The sequence below is a fragment of the Meriones unguiculatus genome, chromosome 10 (assembly GCF_030254825.1).
Source record: "Meriones unguiculatus strain TT.TT164.6M chromosome 10, Bangor_MerUng_6.1, whole genome shotgun sequence".
Taxonomy (NCBI): domain Eukaryota; kingdom Metazoa; phylum Chordata; class Mammalia; order Rodentia; family Muridae; genus Meriones; species Meriones unguiculatus.
This window is the reverse complement of record NC_083358.1, coordinates 72,171,702-72,184,424: the sequence shown is the minus strand read 5'-3', so window position 1 is coordinate 72,184,424 and position 12,723 is coordinate 72,171,702. Positions and strand designations below refer to the sequence as shown.

At 39.0% G+C, this 12,723-nt stretch overlaps 1 long non-coding RNA gene across 4 annotated transcripts in view; it reads right to left on the bottom strand.

The window, feature by feature from the left end:
- The window catches only part of LOC132656889 (uncharacterized), a 123,240-nt gene that overhangs the window by 27,034 nt on the left and 83,483 nt on the right, over window positions 1–12,723 (bottom strand). For 2 of the 4 annotated variants that reach the window (XR_009594674.1, XR_009594675.1), the window contains exon 4: window positions 9,664–11,169. This is a non-coding gene — a long non-coding RNA (uncharacterized LOC132656889). Of the gene's footprint in view, window positions 1–7,471; window positions 11,170–12,723 lie in introns of those variants that run through there. The other 2 variants (XR_009594676.1, XR_009594673.1) reach the window with 2 other exon arrangements.

The following is a 12,723-nucleotide window of genomic DNA, read 5'->3' as shown; positions in this document are numbered from 1 at the left end:
ATGAAACAAAGAAGTAAATTCTGCCTAGATCTTTAGACCTTAATGTAATTAGAAGGCTTGGAAGGGTTGGTCCTAATGCTAATCCTCATGAAATAAATGAATGACCTTGTATAATGACCCAGTCTCTTTGATCTTCAGGGTTCTTATTTGTAAAAATTAAAGGTCCATACTGAATAACGTGTTTTTTTTTTTCAATGCAGTTTATTCAGGAACATTGAACAATCCTCGGACCCCGGGGAAAGCCAGCCCACAGCTTAAATAGCTTCTGGGTAGCCAACCCAGGCGTACCACGGGGGCAATGCAGATAGGTCCACATACATGGAAGCAAGCCAGATCCTCGGCCTTAGCCAAATGTGGAGTTGTTCGTGACAGAGAGCACTCACCATCGGGAAGGTGGAAGGTGGAAACCAGCTCCATCTTTAAGGCATAGCATTCCGCAGCTCTCTACAGTTCCCCCTTTTTGTTTTAGACGCATCAGGCAAGAGTAGAGGTCTGATCTCTGATATTAGAAATAAATTGGGACTTTGTACAGATGTTCATTTAGGTTTTGCCTGTGGTATATATGCAAGATTAGAGTCTCACAACAGTGTGATGCAGCCATGATCATTCAGGCCTTTACAGCCATTGAAGCAGGACATTCTCCCCAAGCATGGTTGGATACCATAAAAAGCTAAAATGATACGCTCAGGATGCGAGGCTAAGCACTGCACTCAGGGACAGCCGCTTTGGACCCAGAGAAGAGCATGTCTGATTGCATGCGGGTTGATGCCCCAGGTCCCGCCTCTGAGAAAAAGGTATCGGACGGGTCTGATGCTCTTTGGGTGGATGACACCTGAATAACGTTTTTGAAACAAGGAATTTCATGTGTTTAAGAATCTGTTCATCATTGGAGAAACAAGCCTAAACTATTAGCCTACATTTCCCTAATAGTTTTCCAAGTTAAATAATATATTCTCATGGTTAGCATTCAATAAATGAAAACTCATTTACAAGGTTTTGTTTTTATTTATATGTCTGTGCCTGTGTCTGAGTGTGTCACATGTGGCTACGTGCCCACAGAGGCTAGAAGTGGGTGCTAGATTCCCTGTAGCTCAAGTTACTGGTGATTGTGAGACACTCAGCCTGAGTGCTGGGAACTGAACTTGGGCCCTCTGGAAAAGCTGGAGGAACTCTTAACTAACAAACCAACTCTCCAGCCTCAAGTTTTTATTTCTGAAGTTAAAATTTCTATTTATTTTATGAGCAAATACTTGCTCATTGTAATACAATTGGAGACCACATATAAAGCAAAACAATTTTCTCAACCCACCATCTGGAGATGATAATTTATAATGTATGGTTATATCTAATTCATCATTTTTTATTACTCACAAAGTGGTAAATCACTGTGCGCTTTTTATAATTTTTATTCTGTTTTAGTAATGCAGGATAATCTTTCTACATTAGTTATCATTTAATGGCATATCTACAGTGTTTTCAAGATCAGTTTTCAACTCCACTGCCCCCCCTCCACTTTAGAAAAACGTCAGTCTAGAGAGAGGAAGGTGACATCCTTCCTAAAACTTAACTTCCTGTCATCACATTAACGTCTTCACAAAACTCGTATGTTGAAATGCAGAGCTCTGCAGTGACAGTGTTAGGATGTGGCCTTCGCAGGGTTGTGGGGCATGAGTACAGAGCCCTCATGAATGGGAACTGGAGAACTCTTTTGGAGGTGAGACCCTTCTCCTCCTGGAAGCTGCTGCCTGTGTATTTAGAAGGAATGGTTCAATGGTTGGAGAGGCAGGACGTCTCAAATCACTGCTTCTGTCAGGCATTTGCTCGTGGACATCACAGCTTCCAGAACGATGAGGAATAAATTTCAGTTATTTACATGTTACCCACTCTATGGTGCTTTGTCATAGCAACCTGGAATTGGCTTAATATTTGTCTTTACCTTCTTTATCCCAGTGTCTTACACTGGATACCTATCAAAACCTAAATATCTCCACGTTAGAGGTATAGCTGAAGAACTTCAGATATTACTTAAACTATACGATAAAAAGCTAAATAAAAATTACAATATTTCAAAATATGACACAACATCTAAGGTTTGGGATTTATGAAAGCAATTCAATGGAGCCTTGTGAAGTTTTAGCAGGAATTACATGTAAACAAAATTGACAACCTACTTATTCTTTACACTTTTGATATATATTTAGCATAGATTAGTAGCATATGTTTTAACTATAAACTTTTCTTGCAATAATACCATACGAATGTTAAAATAGTTTAAAATCAGAGAACATGTACTCAAATTGTTTTGGAGTATATGTGGCTATCAACTTCGTGTATTAGGGGAAGTGCATCTAAATCTGGTAAATCACTGTGCGCTTTTTATAATTTTTATTCTGTTTTATTCTGTTTTATTCACATTTCTTAGGCAATGCCTTGATTTTTTTGGATAGAGTTATCAATTTTCCAATATTATCCTCAGAAATATATATTTAATGGATAAGGGTTTTCATAAGTACAGCCACCACCTATTGCTGTAGGTGGATAAACCCTCTTTGCATATATTCAGTTGCTAAAACTATGGACTATTTATAATTGTTTTAAAACTGTGTTCAAAGTTTTAAAAAGTGAAATATTTACAAAGCATTGTATTTTCATGTTTATATGTATATGTAGTCTATGAATAAATCACAAAATTCTGTAAGGTTCAAGTGTCACTTTATAGCCAAACATTAATTACTGTGTGGTAAGTCAAAGGAAACTTGTAAGTACCTATAAATAGAAAGCATGCATTAAATTCGGAGTCCCATATTTGAGCCTTTATATGGAAAATGTGATTTTGCAACAACAACAAAAAAATACAGAGAGTCATTCTGGATTTTGTCCTGTCACTGGCAATTACAAACAATGTAGCAAGCAAACGAGAGGTGGAAAGAAGGTTGTAACTAAACAGAGCTGGGGAGATGGCTCAGTGGGCAAGAATGCTTGTTGCACAATTATGAGTAGCTGAGCTTGGGTCTCCAGCACCTGCATAGAATCCAGGCATGTACTTCAGGGCAGAAACAAAAAGATTGGTTGGAAAAACCAGCCTAGCTAAGAAGTGGTGATGAGCTCAAGGTTTCGTGAGACCCTAATTCAAGAGACTGATAAAACAGGACACCTGCTATCCTCGTCTAGCCTGTACTTGCAACACACGCACACACACACACACACACAATCTTTTCTTTCAGGTACATCAATAATGTATCTTGATAATTTCTCATTTTTTTCTTTGTTTCCTTTGTTTGTTTAAAATTATTCACTTTGTATCCCAGCTGCAGCCTCCTCCCTTGTCTCCTCCCAGTCCCATTCACCTTCCTTCTTCTCCCCCTATGCCCTTTCCTTAGTCCGCTTATAGGGGAGGTCCTCCTCTCCTTCTATCTGACCCTAGCCTATCAGGTCTCATCAGCTTGCTGATGCAGCAAGCTTTTATTCTTTTCATGACAAAGTAGTTTTAAGATTTTACTGAAATATTTTTCAGTACTTTCATTTGTTTCACAGCTAATATAGGGCCCTGATATCCATAGCTGACTACTTTAATGCTATTTATTGGTACTTTTGTTTTATCTTCTATATTTCATCGACTGATTGTGAATAGAGATTTACTGTTATTTCTATACTGAAAGTAAGTAGAACTGAAGTTTCATTGACTTGACAAATATCAGTAGGCAATTCAAAGCCCTTTCTTGGCCTAGAACTCTGATTTGCTTAAGTCAATTTTACACATATATATGTACATAGAAATATTCATATTCATACAAACACTCATATATGCATACATACATACTCATTTTTTCATTACTTCCTTGAGGGATAAAGTGACTCAGATTCTATTCCTATTTGCAGATGGTCAGTTCATAATGAATAAATATTTTACTAAAATTTAGTAATTTTGGTATAATCTACTTTGGCTTTAAAATTATTCACACAAATAGTAGAAAACAGTAGATAGTAAACAAAAATAAAGTTTCATTTCAGTAGAAAGCCTGTTTTCAGAATTAAGTAGATAAAAATATTCATTTTTCTATATGCTAACTTACAAACATAAAAATCTTAGGAGCTTAAGCTTAAGGTTAAAAACTTTCTATTGTGCCCCAATAGAAATACATGGCTAATAAAATATAAGATTCTCATTAATATTATTATTTTACAGAGCCCCAGATAGTCCCCCTACTGTCCCCTTCCATGCTTCTATCTCATTCTAGGGAAACACCCTCTTTCCCTCAGTGAGCTTCTAAAATTCCTCTCTTTTAGAAATAATGACTTTTCTCCTGTAATTAGTGATGACATAATGGGAAATAACCCAGGCAAAGCTGGATATATCAGATCATGATATACCATATCCTATGGCATAAATGATATATCATATCCTATGGATAAATGATTATATAGAGAAACTTCCTCCAAAAATGTTCAGCAGGGTTTGATGCATCGCATATATCCAAAAGAGGCTCAAGTACACAACAAGGAAATCTGCTCAACCATGTTCGTAGCAGATTTATTCGTAATAGCCAGAACCTGGAATCAACCCAGATGTCCTTAAACTGAAGAATGGATACAGAAATTGTGCTTCATTTACACAATGGAATACTACTCAGCATTTAAAAACAAGGAAATCATGAAATTTGCAGAAAAATGGTATGAACTAGAAAAGATCATCCTGAGCAAGGTATCCCAGAAGCAGAAAGACACACATATACTCACTTATAAGTGGAATTAGACATATAATATAGGATAATCATACTAAAATCTGTACACCTAAAGAAGCTAAGCAAGAAGGAGGACCCTGGGTAAGATGCTCAATCCACATCCAGAAAGGCAAATGGGATAGACATCGAAAGAAGGGGAAAACAGGGAACAGGACAGGAACCTATAGCAGAGGGCCTCTGAAAGACTCTACCCAGCAGGGTATTAAAGCAGATGCTGAGACTCATAGCCAAACTTTGGGCAGAGTGCACGGAATCTTATGAAAGAAGGAGGAGGTAGAAAGACCTGGAAGAGTCTGGAGCTCCACAAGAAGAGCAACAGAACCAAAATATCTGGGCCTAGGGGTCTTTTCTGAGACTAATACTCCAACCAAGGATCATTCATGGAGATAACCTAGACACCCTGCACAGAGGTAGCCCATAGCAGCTCAGTCTCCAAATGGGCCTCCTAGTAAGGGGAACAGGGGTTGTCTCTGACATGAACTAAGCGGCTTGCTCTTTGATCACCTCCCCCTGATGAGGGAGCAGCCTTACCAGGCCACAGAGGAAGTCTAGGAAAGACAGTCCTGATGAGACCTGATAGGCTAGGGTCAGGTGGAAGGAGAGGAGGTCCTTCCTTATCAGTGAACTGTGGAAGGGACATGGGAGGAGATGAGGGAGGGAGGGCAAGACTGGGAAGGGATGAAGGTGGGGCTACAGCTGGGACACAAAGTAAATAAATTGTAATAAATAAAAAAATTATATTAAAAAATATTAAAGAACTTGCTGCATTGTCCTCGACCAGATAAGCTATCTGTGGACTTGGAGAAAAGCATAGGAGGAGATGAGGGAGAGGGGATGGGATTGGAAAGGGTGGTGGGAGGGGGCTACAGATGGGATACAAAGTGAATAAACTGTAATATAAAAATAAAATTTAATTAGAAAATATTAAGGAACACTGAGAGAAAAATTGTGAAGAATAAAAGAATAGATTTTGGGATACTCAAAAAGTCTCCTTTTGTGGGAAAAGTCCTGCTTGGTGTGTTCGGAGTTGGCAAATAAAGAAGCAACTTAAAGCTGAACCACACAGGGATGTTTCCAAGGCAGGACTCTTGAATAAGTATGGGAACAGAGCTGCCTACTTGAGCTGTACTGAAATCTCCTGGTGCTTTTAGAATTAGAATTGAGTAGTTGGTGCTTTTGGTTGTTTGTTTGTTTGGTTGGTTGGCTTGGTTTGTTTTTAGGACATTTACAAACTCTGCAATTATTTCTTTTGCGATGCCTTGGGTTAAAATTGCTGTTTGCTGAGCGACCTTCGATGACCCTTCTGGGCCGTTCTGGTCTGTATTTTCCATTGTGCTCCTATTCGTTCCTTAGGGTTACAAGATGCACTTGTCACAGGACTTTGCACTCTTTTGCATGAACTACATGTATTCCTTCTATATTCACTGAGCCGAATGGATCAGATCATGCCACAATTGTCCACTCACTTTGCCATCTTTATTTCATTTTATTTTATTTTCACAAGCAACAGAATTTCCATTTTGAATGTTATGACTCCTTTTAATTATTCAAAAACTAAATAAACGTTTAACATTTTAATTACATCCTTCTTCTAAATTGCCAGCTTTTCGCTCACTTGGTTCTATTTCCTGCTTTGCTCTTTAATTCTCAACAAAGCCTTAGAAATTAAATCCATCAATGAATGCAGTGACGGTGCGAGGGTTTGGTAGAAAAGAGACAGGAAAATCCACTCTGATAAAAATGACCTGTTCATGTTCTTTTGCAGTTTACAATGTGGCCTGTGGCCTCACTCTGGAGGTAGAATTTTGATGTTTAAGTATCTCTCTCATTTCACCTTCACCTGGAAAACTTCACTGCTTTCTCCAGTTCACCTTCTCCTTGACCTTCCCATGGTTATGATGATCCCCCATGAAAGTTCCTGTATCACTTGCACTCTGGGCACGTCAATTCTGCCACACTTATATATGTGGGCACCAAGTGAATAAAGATTTCTTGAAGCCAGTCATGACATGTTTGCATGTTCTAACATTAAACCTTATAATCTGTTCAAGGAAATTCAGTACACGTTTGTAGGAGAGAAGAAGGGGAAGGGCAAAGACATGTAATGCAGTGCTTAAATGATTAGTAAATTCCAAATAATGCAATTTACTCTTCAAGATTTAACTCCACAGTTTAGTGAATATTTATATATATTTTTTTCTTTTAGAAAAACATAGCTGGAGCTTGTAGGGCAATGCATTTACTCATTCTAATCATATTCTCTAACAATTTATTAAAATTAATAAATAATAATAACAGTAATAATACTAATAAGGTCGGTGAGACAACTTAATGAGTAAAGGTGCTTGCAGCCAAGCCTGATAGCACGGGATTGATCCCTGGAACTCACGAGGTAGAAGGAGTTATACTTCGATCTTCACACCCATGCCAGGGCATTTTGCATAGGTACACAGATAGACAGCCTCAGCAAGAATCAGCCAGTCAATGTAAAAATAATGATTTGGATCCATAACCATTTTTTTTTCAGAAAACAATGAAAAACTAGAAAATGAATCAGTGTGAAATCTAGACCCCAAGACAAGAGCAGCTCTTCTCCTCCTTCTCCCTTCTTACAATTTCATCATGGTGTACGTTTTATCACTGCAGTCTGGTTTTGGGGGTGATGGTGATGATGGTGGTGATGGTGGTGACTACAATGACAATAAGAACCAGATCTGGGAGGATGTTCCTTTAATTTCACTTGCATACTTTTTTTTTTTTTTTAAGTCTAGGAGCAGTGCAGGCTTACTCTTGTTTATTCTCCTGCCTCATTTAATGCAGCAAGTTTTAGAGGAGCAGTCTACAGCAAGAGCTTTAGAAACACTGACCAACTTCTACGCTCACCTCTGTAGATTTGTTCATGTGCGCTCAATTATTCTCAATTCTCAAGCTAACGTTCATTCTTAGCAGACTGTGCATGTCTCTAGGTGGTAAAGCAAGGGCCAGTGCTATCTGCTTTCCAGGCATGATTCAGATTATTGCTAAGCAGATTCTGAAAGGTTCTTGGGATTTCTTTTCAATGTGCCGGAGCAACTATTAACATCTCCAGTTCTTCAGCCCCTTGAGCGAGCTAAGAAGAAAGGCTGCAGGAGGCATTTCCTGTTTCCTTAGCACTTCTGCCTGCTTTCTGTGACATGCTTAACCCGGGCCTTGTGCCATGTCAATTTCTAATAGTTCTAATTGCCCAACTATCTGCTCTTACCCGATCATAAAATCCTTTTAACATTTCACTTTTTTTCCCCTCCAGAAGACGTATCCCAGTTTCCAGGATGTGACCTTCAGTTGCTTCGTTAAATACACAGGCAGAGGATTCACTCAGCCTCTCAGCAAGGCAGACTCATCTGTCACTGACTTCCCCTCATCCCCTTAATGGCCCCATAGCTGCCTTGCTGGATTGTAGGCTTTTAATGTCATGCATACGTTTTCCCTCAGATCTGCTCACTTTTTTGCTCTTCTTTCTACCCTCAGCTCTTTCCAGAGTTCCTTTCCAAGCAGAGAAGATTTTATTTTCTATTCCTTTAAAAATTTTGAATCGTGGAAAAGGGAAGAGGAGTCTTTTCTTTGCTGCGTCATTGTAGAAGCGTTCATTTTCACTGATGTAGTAAAACGCTAAACACATTTACCACTTATTGGTAACACTGGCATTCGGAGTGGTGCTGGGTTTTAAAAACCACTTCCCTGCTTTTTACCCTGGCCTTAATTTGATGGTTTGTCTTTTTTTTTTTTTTTCCTGAATCAATGATTATATGCTGTATTTTACTTTCCTGTCTTCCTAAATTTCCATGTTGACTCTAAATACCTCTGGCTTCTATTTGAGATTAAATCATATGCTTAATGTGATTTAATCACTGCTTCCTATATCCTCTCTTTCCTTTGAGTTCCAAGTATTATTTAATCTTAAACCCAGCACTCTTTCCTTCCTTTTCGGGTGATGTGCACGTTAAATTGGAAATCAGCTTGGCATCAGACCCAGCCTTATTTCCTCTACTTGATGTAATCCTGTTCTATACTGAGGTAATTAAAATCTTCCACTATTACCACCGTGCCCTTTTCCTACATGTTCTCCTTCCTTTTCTTCTCCCCTCCTCCCCTCCCTTTGTGAGTGTTTATGTGACACCAACTTGCACACACGTAATATTTAGTAGTTCATTCCTTCCCACCAAAAAGCTATAGCATTGCTCTTACCACACATTTCACTAATTTATAATACCAAATACTTGTTGCCCATCACAGCATAACTGAAAAACATGTTATTCAGTAAACTGCACCACAAACCAATAATGAACATTTTAAAATTTCTGTCGATCATTACAAATACCAGTGCTTCCTGTAGACCATCCGTTACAAGGTTTAATTTTTTTTTTTTAAGCCATAGGATTAACGTCCGAACGTTAACAAGGTTTTGCTAAACAATAGTTGACCACTTTAGGTGAGCAATTACACGTGGTGGAGGGAAGGTTCTGTGAAGTATGCTTCACTGCGTGTTCGATGATGGTGACCTGGTAAAATGGCTGCATATTTTAAAAAGAAGCGGAGCTTTGCATAGAAAGGAAAATTTCTGAAAATCTAGGCGCAGTCTTTAGATTGTTTGCAGCCACCGCTTCCAGGCAACAGGCAAGAGATGTTTACAATCTGGGCTCTCCCCTGCCCCCACCTCTGGAAGCTTTTCATCTGCTGCCGCTGCTGCTGTGTTGATGGAGCTACCAGACCCGGGACCCGCGAGGGCCCCTCCTCCACCTCACTTCAGTCTCCCGGAGCCCAGCTGTTAGAGCCTATCTAGCTAATCACCCCCTTTGCCACCAGGCTCTTTTGTGGAAGTTAATGCCATGTTCAGAAAGGACGGCTATGCAGAGACAGGAAAGGATTTGATTTTTCATTTTACCTGCACGGAAAGCAGCATGAGGAAATGAGGAACCCCTTGTCCTTGGTGCTTGACTGAGGCCACAATCACCTGCTGCTGGTGCTGCTGCCGCTGAAGGGGGAGCCCAGTGAAGAGGGACCGCGGTTCTCCAGCTGAGAGGAGAAGTGAGAAAGGAACTCTTGACCCTGGCTTCTCAAAAAAAAAAAAATAGTTTTTGTTTTGTTTTATTTTTTTTCCCTCAAAGGGAAGCTCAGGTTTTCCAGAATGACAAGTAAATAGAAGAGAACACGATTTTAATTTACTTTCTGAAAGCACACAACCTTCATTTGCTTAAGAACTGGAAGGGTGGGAATTTAAGTAAACAATAAGAGGATATCAACTTGTAAAGGTAGCTTATTTCTGGCCTTGGGAAACAGGCTTTAATTCTTCTTTTATCTCGTGAAGCAAGAAGATGCTTGAGAGGGGCAGGAAAGATTTGTATGAGAAAACCAGGAAAAGAACAAGATGAGTGCTGAGGCTGTTAGGTCAAGGCTACCTCGTAGTTGCCTGGAAACCCCTTGCATCTTGCTTTGATCCCACTCTGAGCTGATGCTGGCTCAGCCTGACCATGTTGAACAGCGGCTGAATTTCGAAACTGACAGCTCACCACAGCTGAGTGAAAACCTTCCAGGGATGTTGTAGAGGGGCCTGATTTTCCCTGTTTTGGGAGAGCTGGAAGAGCTCATCTTTTAGAACCCTTTCTTTATTAATTACTTCTTGTAATTAACAACGATACCGGTCAAATGCAGAGATATAAGGTTGGTGATTAAGAAACTGGAACCTGGAGTCTGATGTCTGTGTTCTTCATTGCGTGGTTGTAATGAATGAATACCGTGGTACGTATGAATCACTTAAAACCCAGCCTCTAATATAGCAAGCACTTGAGAAATGTTAGCTATTATAACTAATGAGTTTTTTGGATGGATTCAAGAAAAGAATTAGCAGCTAATCTTTTTACCAGCTCTTTGCTGTTATAGTTATCATTATGAATTGCAAAGTTAGTTATAATTTAATATTATTGGTCTAGGCATTCTTCATTCTATCAAAATGAGAAGAGAATTCAACCTAAAAAAAAGTCATATTTGAAAAATGACCTTAAATAGAGCAAGTGCGATGGCTCAGCTTCCCACCAAGCCTGACTGCCTGAGTGCTACTCCTGGAACCCACATGGTAGAAGAAGAAAACCAGTTCCTGCAAGCTGTCGTCTGACGTCCACATGCTCGTGAAGAAGTTCCCGAACTGCACTGTGATGATCTGATGTCGATGCACCAACTTTCAAGAATGCTGTTCTAAGAACTAGTGGTGCTCTCTTGGAACAGTATCTCCACCACCGGTGGAGCAAGTCAATTAGGATTCTTCTCCCAGATACCGTATTCCTGCAAGGATCTGTTGTCCTTGCCGTGAAGAATGAGACTTCTTACATTTCCACATCATGAAGCTGGACTACATCACTTCCCCCCAAATACAGGAGTTCAATTGCCGGTGAATCTGAAACAAAGAACCACAGTGCTAAAGGTGGATAATGTCACAGTTAAAATAGTACCTTTGGGTGAAAAAGATTTTTGAAAAAATTGGGTGAGATTCACAGACTCCCTCCCACTTGAATCTCAGAATACTGATCACATCTCTTAGATCAAAGAACTACGGTTCTTTGGCAACTCCAAATCAAAGTGTTTGAGAATTTAAGTCTCTGAATTGTCTCCATAGTTCTGAATATATTCTTTGCGATAACATAAGAGAGATAAGCTATTCTTTCATAGTTGGTGCCCAACTCTTCACTCTCAGGGCAGTTATAACTGCAAACAACATAAAAACTATATGTAGAAATGGTCATATCAGTTACAAAGAAAGGGAAATATTAAATTCCAACTCTTCTCATTGAACAGCTGTCAGTGTGCCTAAGTATGATAATATTAACATAGGCAGGAATGATGTTTAAGATCTCTTACTGAAAACTACACTTCCCCTCTCTCTATGTATGTGTTATATTTCTACTAATCTATCATATATAATTTATAATATTTGTATTAATATATTTATATTTATTGGTTATATATAAATAACTCCATTTAATTTAACTGGGATTGTTTGTAGGAGATGGGTGCAACTATCGGTGGCTACACCACTGAAGAAAATGATTCCCTTCATCTACTGTTATTTTTTGGTCAAGTCACAGCGCATGGTTTCAATCTGAATTACCCAACAAGGTTTCACATTTTAAACACTTGTTTGGCTTGTTTCTCACCTGAGGCTGCTCTTTTGAAAAGCTGCAGAAACTTTAAAAAACATAGCCAAGCTGGCAGGAGTCGGTCTGAAGGGCATTCCCTTTGAACCTGGCTCCTGGCTCCGCTTTCTCATCCATTATGATGCGAACAGTTTTGCAGTCTGAACCGAGCTGATCCTCTACGCTTCCCCTCACAATAATCAACTACAACCCTCTGAAACCTCGAGCTGAAATAAATCCTCCCTTAAGTTATTTCTGTAAAGTAATTTTTATACTACATTTTACTCATCTATTCATCTTACCCAGAGGTTGATTTGATGTATTCGTTATTTCGAATATTCCGCAGCCAGCATACATGTGCAGCATGCCTGACAGTAATACTGCTCCCTTTGACTGTATACCCAGTGGTGGCATTGATAGATCACATGGCTTTTTTTCATAGCTTTGTAAGAAGAATCCACGTTATATTCCATAATGTTTCTGTACTCTTTTCCCTTATGTTCTAATTTATGTTCCCATCGACAGTATATGAGAGTTCTCTTTTTAAATAATCCTTGCTAGCCTTTATTTTTTTTATATAATATCCATTTTAATAAGGTTAATATGTTATCACGAGAGATTTTTTATTTGCATTTCTCCGACGATAAACGTTTTGTTCATATTCTTGTTAACAACTTTACACTCTATTGGGAAAGTTAATTCAGGTCCTTCACCTATGATTTGGCTTCTATCACTCTTTACTTTTTTTATGTTTCTGGTTGTCAGCCTAGCCTTTAATGGCTGAGCCATTTCTTCAGTCCATCTCTCTACTTTCTTTA